Below are 10,673 nucleotides of genomic sequence, written 5' to 3'. Positions count from 1 at the left end.
AATTTTATTGACTTGGGCGGCTTCTTTGTTAACTAATTGGGAAGGTGGGAATTTGTCATTTATGTCTTGGGTAAGTTTATTGTATTGTACCCAATTTGCTTCTTTTAATTTAAAAAATGGTCTATTGAATTTAGGTGTGTCTGTTGTTGGAAATAGATGAATAAGTATGGGAAAATGGTCACTGCCATGAAGGTCATTGAGTATTTCCCACTTAGCGTGAGGAGCAAGTGATGGTGTGCAGAGAGTGAGGTCAATATGTGTGAATGTATTGTGTGTTGAAAAGTGTGTGGGGGATTTGTCGTTAAGAATAATTAGTTGTGAGTTGTCAATGAATCTTTGTACTATTTTTCCTCGTGAGTTTGATGTAGGTGAACCCCAGGATGGGTGCCAACCATTAAAATCTCCTGTGAGTAGTGAGGGTGTTTGTTGACTAGATAGTGTGTTTTCGAGTGACTGACTTGTGACGGATGTGTTTGGAGAGATGTATGTTGAAAATACGTTAAAATTTAGTTTGGATTGAATGTGTGTTGCTAGTGCTTCGTGATCGTCTGGGATACTAAGTGTAGTATGTTGAACTGATTTGTGTATTAGTAGTGCCACGCCGCCAAACCTGTTTGTGGCGTGATTTGTTAGTAATGAATAGTTGATTGGGATTGGTATGTTATTAGTGTATTGTATGTGTGTTTCTTGTAGTGATATTATGTGAGGTAAGTATTTTTTGATTAAGATAAGTAGGTTGTTGTAGTTGTTCATATAGCCTTTTATATTCCATTGGATTATAATAAGGGTCATTCTAAAGATATATATGTATCTTGTAGTGGGTTTAGCTTTAGGTAGGGTAGCGAGTAGTTAAGTTTTTAGGTCTTACGTTAGTTTTAGGGGGTTTAAACAGATTCGCTGTCGCTCTGGTTAGTAAGTTTGTTTTTGTTAGTAGTTTTAGATTTCTGTTTAGAGGGTTTTAAACTGCTACTTAGGGTATTAGACTTATCTTTGTGGAAAATTCTTAATTTAAGGTCTCCGGTGAGTTCTGTAGAGCGGGCCGTGGTCTTTGGTGTGGGAGGGTTTATGTGGTCGGTGTCCATTTCTTCTAATATGTCCCGGTTGTTATGGTGTTGGATGTGTTGGTTTGATGATGTGTTTGGTTTGCTTGATCCGGATGCGATTGAGTTAGATAAGTTGCTGGCTCGGGGTGCAGGTGCGATGTAAGTGTTTTGATGTTGCAGTAAGTTTTTGGTTGAGTTTGTGTTTGCTGAGTGTGAGTTTGTTGTGCTTGATGATTGTGAGTTTGTTGTGATTGGAGTTGTGGCGTTTGTTGTGTTCAGAGTAGTGGCGTTTGTTAGTATTCTGGCGTAAGTTCCTCTTATTTGGTAGCCGTGTCGTTCAAAATATATACGTTGTGCAGTTTTATGGTCAACTTTTTCTTTAATTTTAATAGCTGTAAGTTCCTGTTGTTTAAGAAAACTTGGGCATTTGCGGTCGAGGGGGCTGTGTCGGGAATCGATTTCTGGGTTATTTTTGCAGTTGATACAATTCTTTTCGTTAGAGCATTTATCTCCTATATCTGTGTGCTTTGTTTCTGAGCAATTTGAGCATGTCTCTACACTTTTGCATACGATTGTTGGGTGACCGAGTCGGAGACATTTTTTGCAACGAAGTGGAAGAGGTATGTAATCTTTAACGCGAACAGATTCGTAGGCTACTCTTATAGTTTCTGGCAGTTTGGTGGTTGCAAAAGTTATTACGACTAGGCCGGTTTCTATCAGTGTGTTGTCAGCAAGATTGGTGTTGTTGTAATTTTTTTTCATTAGTTTTCTTACTTCGGTAACCTTCTGAGATTTAAGCTCTTGAAGTATTGTTTCTTCGTCGACATATCGCAATTCATTGCAATATATTATTCCCTTTGAAAAGTTTAGAGTCTTGTGTTCGACTGCTGTGATGTCCATATCTGCAATTTTTGTCAGTCTAAGGAGTTTTTTTGTCTGTAAATCGTTTTTAGTTTTAATCAATATTGACCCATCTTTTAGTTTTTTTAAAGATTCGACTTCCCCTCCGCATGCGTAGTCAACAGATTTTTTTATGATGAATATGGAAATTTTTTCAAGTGATTGGTTGTCATTTCGTTTGACAACAACAAACTTCGGTTCACCGAGTCTGGAGTTGTAAGATTTGTGTAACACGACTTGTCTATTCAGAGGTTGAAGTGGTACTGAATATATATACATATTTTTTTTATTTTATAAAATACCTTATTTTGTAACATAAGAGATAAGAACATTAAAAATATGAAATTCGAAAGATTTTGTTTACCATTTTTGTGGAGTATTTGCAAGACATCGGCTGTTTTGCGTCCATCTATGGTACAAAAAATATTTATATATAAATATTATATATTACTTTTTTTAATTTAGCGCAAACTTACCTTCCAAAGGAAATTATCGGACATACATGTGTATGGCTTAATCCTAAAAAGATTTAAATAAATTTTTAGTAAAAAACATAATATTTTTGTAATATTAACGACACTTACATGATTTTTAAACATTTCCGCTTCCCGTTGCACAAATTAAGAAATTTGACAACATATTGTCAACGCACTACGCAAAAGAATGACGGAGTTCAATTTTATTTTTCACCCTTTTAGTATACCCTTCTTTTTGGGTATAACCGACCATAAATGACACGCGAGTTATATTATATGTATCCACATACATTTGTAATCAATGTAATGGTTACCTCGGTTCCATAATTTAAATAATATTATATATATATATACATATATATATAATATATTATATGTTATATTATATTTATATTTGAAGAACTTTAACATCAGAAGAGTATACATAAGTCGAGCGCCCCTCAGCCGTATTTTCCATCGAAACCCAATTTTTTGTTTCTAACGGAGAATGACAACAGTGCAATTAGAAAAACGAAAGAATAGAAGACAAATTTGGTCTCGGGCCGCCGTCGTTGCCAAGCAACGACATCGTATTCGAAGAGTGAGAAAGAGGGGGAAACTTAGGAATATCCCTTTCCCTTTCCTACACACATGATTGGCAATTGCCAAAATTCACTTGTGAACAGCCAGAACTGCAGGGTATATTTCGTCCGCAAACACGATGTTTTACGATTTGCTTGCCTATACGTGCACTGTATACCAATACATATGCAAAAGACCTTTTGCTTCACTGAAAACGACAAAACGGTCCTGGAGCAACCAGAACAAAACCGAATAGAAAAAATCGGTTTCGGTCTGAGCGCAACCGAACCCATTTACGAACCCATAAATCGGTCGTTCTCTAAGACTTTTCGTAAAGGGTCTGGAGAATACTGTTATTAGCAGACAACGAGAAACGGTCGACTGTTATTTGCGAGCTCTGCTGTATACGCTTGATTTTAAGCTGTTTGACTGATCCGGACACCATATGTTGATTTCAATGTCGGATCAACCGAAACAAAAAACTTAAACCTTGAATTAAATTTCATAAAAATCGGAATATAGTTGTCATAAAAACACTTATCGACAATATAGGAACTTGATAGAAAATCCGACATAGCTTCGACGTTGTTTAGCCGTTATGTACATATTAGGTTGTATGTATAATATTAGGTTGTTTGGTAATGACATACCGGTTTCTTTATTGATTTTTTGTGACGATTTTAACATAGTTAACATTGTCCGATTTAAGTGCTATATGTACCGTTGTCTTCGATGATTTTCTGCCATTTTAATGGTAACTTGTATATTCCTCTCCTAGAGAAGTCCTCGTCCCTACTGTCAAAAAACTCGGCGATTCGATTTTCACAATCCTCCCTTGAACTCAATTTTTGTCCATCGAAAAAATTTTGCATGGCCAAAAACAGATGGTAATCGCTTGGGGCAATGTCCGGACGATAAGGTGGATGCATTACCACTTCCCAACCAAGCTCCCGTAGCTTGTGACTCGTCACCAAAGATGTATGGGGCCTGGCGTTGTCATGATGGAACACAACGCCCTTACGATTCACCATGGCTGGCCGCTTCTGTTCAAGTGCAATCTTCAATCGCTCCAGTTGTTCACAGTAAAGGTCAGAATTGATGGTTTGGCCATAGCGCAACACTTCATAATGGATAATTCCTCTGATATTCCACCATACAGCACTCAGCAACACCTTCTGAGCCGTCAGTCCTGGACTTGCCACCGTTTGAGACGACTCACCGTGCTTCGACCAGGATCTTTTGCGCTTTATGTTGTCACAGTGACTAACCGATCCAGAAATGAGTCGAGTTTATTACGGTGCAACAAAGATTCGCAGATTGATACACGGTCGAAAAGATTTTTTTGGGACAACTCATAAGGCACCCAACATACATCGAGCTTTTTTGTTAAATTTTTCGACTTTAAATGCCTATGGACGGTTTCCGTGCTTAGTTGCAGCTCCTCCGCGATGGTTCTAATATTCACATGACCATATCGATCTACTATTTCCATGATTTTATCCGTATCAACGGTCACTGCACTATGGTTTTTTTTTTCGTTTTTTTTGGCATAAATTCTAATTTTAAACCTATTGAATTGAAATTTGGTTTGTATACATTTTTTAAGCTCCCAAGATGACCTACCAAGTTTCAAATAATTTGGAGCACTATTTCATATAGCTGCCATATAACCGATCTGGCCGACATGCAAAAAAGCTCTATTAAACATTTTTATTTCATATTTTCTTTATATTTAATGAAAAAAAAAACAATTATCCAAGATCACATTTTGTATCTCCATTATTAGTGCTTCATTCTGAAAGTAAAGATATATTTTACAAAATATTAAATAAGTTTGGTTATGTTACTTACTATAGAAGTTACTCAATTTTCTTCTAGTTCAAAGTATTCATCTTCTGAAGCAATAACCTCAAGTCCGTCCAGTTCTTCAAAATCTTCGTCGGACGAATTCTGTGAGGAATCTGGATCATCATGTTCACATTGAATTTCCAAATGTGGTGCTTGTAGTAGAGATATAACTTCTGCTGGTATGGTTTTCTTTTTGATTGTATTTAGTCGATCTTTTAAATATGTACTGGACAACAACGGATCAGAACTATCAATCGATCTATTGAAAACGTCTATAATATTGTCTAATCGACTACATTTTCTAGCGTGGCCTCTTCTATCGCTCTTATATAATTGATTTCGGGACTCTGATGCATGTTCCCCAAGGCATCCTACAGGAACTAAACAGGTGTCTATTATTTGGTAGCCATGTACTAAGAGTTTGTGAACAGTGGGCGACATCGGATACCAAGGATATTTTTCCTGATATGCCACAAAAACTTTAGCACAGAAGTCTTTAAACTTTTCCGAGTTTATTTCGTACTCGCAGTTAATTGTCATTAAAATTGTATGAAAACTTTGTAAAATATCATAATCAAAACCAAGAATTGATGACAGTAAAGCTGCATTGGAAAAAGCTCTTCTTGCTGTATTGCCGTCATTAGAGTTTCCACTGCCATTTGAAAGTGGCTTGTCCACATTTAGGCCCATTTCTTTCATCATATTTAATTGTAAAACTCTTTTTCGTTCTTTTAGTTTAGGCTTATCGCTGTCCTTGACATGCCACTTTTTAAGCTCAATTCTATAAGAGATTTTCAAAACAAACTCGAAAAAGCGGATCCAAGCATGTAAAGGGCTGATTCCATATTGAAGAGCGTGTACCTTAGCCACAAAAACCTTCGAGTTTATGTCCTTAATGTTGAGCAATTGTTTTGGCTTTGCTCCACAAATTGGGCAAGACTGACAAGAGTTGGTGCCTGTCAATATGTTTAAGACTTTACCATCTATTAGTGTCATGTGACCAATATACTCGACATATATATTTTTTTCTTTAAATTCATACGAATATATTTGCAGGTTGCGAATCTGGGCATCCAAATTTTCCTTTTCGTTTAATATAAGAGAGGTAGTTTCCTTAATAAATTCAATCTTCAATGGGCGGCAAAATCTAACAGATTGCGGAGTTTTATTGAGCCAAATAATTTGTTGCGTTTCATTTGTCAATTTCAATGGGACAATTGTAGTAACAAACAGTGAACTGTCAATTGAAGGACTATCGTGGATCTGGAAACTCTGTTTTTATAAACTTTGGCCGGAAGAACCATCATATCCATAGCTGAAGAATAACTTGCAATGTACCACGTTGGGAAGTGTTTCTAAGACCTCGTGTTGCAGTTCAAGAATGCGGGATGATGTATGATCCAAAAGATTTTGCAGTGATACAAGGGCCTTATTTTCAAAATATTCTATTCCTTTTGGCCTAAGTTTTAATTTAGAATTAAGTATGGCCGGATATGCCGGGTATATATCACATCCGTGCATTTTTGCATTTCGTTGTATATTTATATACTTACGTTTTGTAAATCCATTTTCCATTAAAAATGCAAGGGCACTGTCAGCTGACATATGTTTGGGCTCATCCGCAAAAAGCTTCTTTTTTATTTCATTAATACTCTCAGAACTCGCAGCTGCTTTTAAAACAACAGCCAAGTCTTTTTCTTTCGATTTTTCAGCTGAAACTGTGGCAGCATGTATGAGTAAGGGAGATAAGTTGTTATTCTCCTCTGAAAGTTCCGCGGCTAATTTTCTTTTCAGACGAGGACCAGCGCTTTCGTAATCACATTTTGGGCGACCCACTTTATTTGCCAATGCATAATGACCAGTGATTTCTATGATCAAGCTTTTCCCAAGCCATTTTGCGTGCTTTCCCTTAAATCTTTCTAAAGTTGAATAACATTTAGGCAAGTGTTTTTTTTAAATAACTGACAAAGCCTTTCACTTTTTCCTTAACCGACTTTATGGTTTTGTTATCTAAATGTTTTTGTGCGATCACTCTCAATATGTGCTGTTGTAAGGCGTCTTCTGAGCGATTGTTGTTGCTCCAAATGTCAACCAGCTCAGCACGACTGAACACATATTGTACTAGAAAATTTTGATTTTTTCGAAAACGTGTGGATTCGGACAAAAATGGTTAGTTTCTCATTAATCTGCACACTTTGGTTAATAGTTTCTCATTAAGAACTTTTTGCAACACTTTGCCATGTAAAAGTACTGATCCACGAAACACAACTACACTTGTTAAGCTCGTTCTAAAAATACACATAAACAAAACACGGTACAATTAAAGAAAATCAAACATAACAACGACACAAACATTGGTAAATTTTAGTTTTACATACCTGGACAATCGTTTTCCATATTTATTCACTGTACTTTTTGGTAAACTTTTGCCAAAACAAACGCCAATTTCATACAAAACAGCTGGTTCATAATCAGCTGACTTTAACAGCTCGCTAGCAGAACAGAGTTGCTCCATATGTTAAAGTTACATATTTTTTTATCTGTCTAGGGTGTTTATAAAAAAAAATAAAAAAAAATTTAAGATACAAAACAAAAAAAAATTGAATTTATGCTAAAAAAAACGCGAAAAAAAACCATAGTGCACTGGTTGCCACTTCGGAATCGCCTAAACCACTGTTCGGCGGTTTGAATCGAAAGTTTGTTATCTCCTAAGACAGCAATAATCTGTCTGCGAGATTCCGCAGCAGTTTTTCCCTGTGCGAAATAAAATTTCAAAATTGGCCGAATTTCTGCGTTTGTGAACTCCATTTCAATCGATTATAATTTTTTAACGTGGAAGCTCATGTAAACAAACAAAGATGACAAAAACAAAGGTGATACCAATACTCTTCAAACGATATATAGCACTGCCAGATACGATTATATTTGACTTCACAAGCGAAGCGCAAAATTTGAATGTAAAAACCGGTATGTCATTACCAAACAACCTAATATACAAGGTTCGGCTTGCCGAAGCTAGCTTCCTTTCTTATTTTGCTTTTACGATTAATAAATTCCAAGGACACACCCTAAAACTAAAAAATTTAAAAAAAAACTCTTCCTGATTACGTGTTGAAATTTTGAAAACGATCGTTTCAGTAGATTTTGAGTTCTGATGTTCACCGACTTTAATAATGTCTTCGGAAAATCGATTTGAAGTTTTTTTATACATATGTACGTCAAAATTGCATAATAAAAACGACCAGGTTGTATTTTGTTCTATCATTATACCCTTGCAGAGCAAAAGGGTATTATAATTTCAGTCAGAAGTTTGCAACGCAGTGAAGGAGACACCTCAGACCCCATAAAGTACCTATATATTATATACTCTTGTTCAGCATCACCATCTGAAGCCAAATACGTATGTACGTCTGTCCGTCTGTCTGTCTGTCCGTCTGTCTGTCTGTTCGTCTGTCCATCTGTCCGTCTGTCCGTTTCTCATTAAACTAGTCTCTCAGTTTTAAAACTACCTTGCTGAAACTTTACAAAAAGTTGTGTTGTTATTGCACGCAGTATATAAGTCGGAACGGGCCGGATCGGGCTACTATATAGGATAGCTCCCGTACAAGAGGTCAAAAAAATTTGACTCGATTTCTTCCAGATGTTGTTTTCTAACTACTATTGAAATTCAGATTAAATTTTATCAAAATCGGATAACTCTATCATCTAGCTGCCATAGGGAAGATAAAAAAAATATATATTAATAATGGAAAAAAATTATAACGTCGTTGTTTTTAATCTCACGAGCATGATTTTCAAAATATTGAGCTTTATAATAACCCTTGAATCAAGAAAAAAATTTCATTAAGATCCGACAACATTATCATATAGCTGCCATAGGAAAGATAAAAAATCTATATAGAAGTAACGGAAATAAAATTATAACATCGTTGTTTTTCATCAGACGAGCAATACAGGGTTGCCCATATTCGACGGACCCATCTGACGACGCCATAACTTTTGACAGAGATGGCAGATCGCTTAATGACATACCGCGTTTGAAGCGTCAGTCCAAGCAGATTTTTACCATGGAACAATACACGCCACGCGAGCGCTCTGAAATAGTTGAAATTTACATTCAACAGAACAAGTCAATTGTGGAAACTCAACGTGCTTTTAAAATGAAGCCCATTTCACATTGAATGGGACCGTAAATAAGAAAAATGGCCGTATTTACGCCACTGAAAATCCTGAGAAGATTCAAGAAGTGCCTCTTCACGACGAAAAAGTCACAGTTTGGTGCGGCGTTAGTTCGAAAACCAAATTGAAAATGGCCATGCTGTTACCATCAACCAGGAGCGTTATCGCGACATGATGACCAATTTTGTGATGCCAATTATTCGTCGAAAGCGTATGAGGCAGTTCTGGTTTCAACAAGACGGCGCTCCACCGCACACAAGTCGCATAACAATCGATTTTCTGAAGAAATTGTTTCCGGGCCGTTTGATGTCGAAAAGTGGTGATTTGGACTGGCCACCGCGTTCGCCCGATTTGACGCCGCCTGACTTCTTCTTGTGGGGATATTTGATGTCAAAGGTTTACGTTAACAAGCCAAGGACCCTAGAAGAGCTCAAGGACAACATTCGTGAAGAAATAGCCGCTATTCCGGCCGAAATGTTGGCGAAAACGATGGAAAATGCTGCAAAAAGGGCACAATACGCCATCAACGCCAGAGGCGGCCATTTGCAAGATATCATATTCAAAAATTGATGTAAACAAATCTACTTGGAACAAATTAAATGATTAAGATTGCCAACCGCCAAATGTTTATTTTTTTCTTTGATTTAAAAAAAAACAAGAAAGGAAGCTAGCTTCGGCAAGCCGAAGCTTATATACCCTTGCAGTCATCAAATATGTCGAACAAAATGCATAAAGGCTAAACAACATCGAAGCTATAACGATTTTTCTATTCATTTTCCATATTTCCGACTATAGATCATATGGGAGCTATATGATATAGTTGTCCGATTTTGATCAAATTTAATTCGTACTTTAAGACTCGTAAGAAAACTCTATATTTCAAAAATCATACTTGTCTGATGAAAAACCACGATGTTATAATTTTACTTCCGTTATTTCTATATAGATTTTTCGATCTTTCCTATGACAGCTATAAGATATAGTTGTCCGATTTTTATGAAACTTTTTTCTCAATATTTTTTACATTCTGTTACTCCACCCGAGAGCTTAGAGCCTCTACAATTTCTTGTAGAGGATTCATTATCATTGATTTTCGATCGTACCGGTGATAAGCCAGTAGCGACTTATCCTAGCGGTGGGGTTACCACCTGGCGCCATCTAGGAGTGACGAAAATTCTATTGATGGGTCCATAGTAACGTGGACGAGGGGGTGTGCGGGTCCGGGGAGCCGAAATTTGTTACTAATGTTAAGTGAGCGATAGAGCATAGAATTGGTGGAGATTTGGAAAAAGAGACCGTTTCTTTTTCTCGGGGAGCCTGGGGCTCGACTTGAACCCGGGCCTTCCGGACCGGAGGCCAGTGCTCTACCTGCTGGGCCACCGCCCCCCCAATATAAGAGTTGTAAAAAAACTTGATATTCAAAAATCATGCTCATGGGATAAAAAACAACGATGTTATCAATTTATTTCCATTAATTCTATATATATTTTTTGATCTCTCCTATGGCAGCTATACGATTGAGTTATCCGATTTTGATAAAATTTAATCCGAAATTCAATAACAGTTAGAAAACGCCATCTGGAAGAATTCAAGTCGATCTGATCAAGAACAACGGCCTGAGAATTTTTTATTTCATTCTCTCGTATTGGAGCTATCCGATATAGTC

Source organism: Drosophila ficusphila, unplaced genomic scaffold (genome assembly GCF_018152265.1).
Source record: "Drosophila ficusphila isolate 14025-0441.05 unplaced genomic scaffold, ASM1815226v1 contig_47, whole genome shotgun sequence".
Lineage (NCBI taxonomy): Eukaryota > Metazoa > Arthropoda > Insecta > Diptera > Drosophilidae > Drosophila > Drosophila ficusphila.
Note: the sequence above shows the minus strand (reverse complement) of the source record.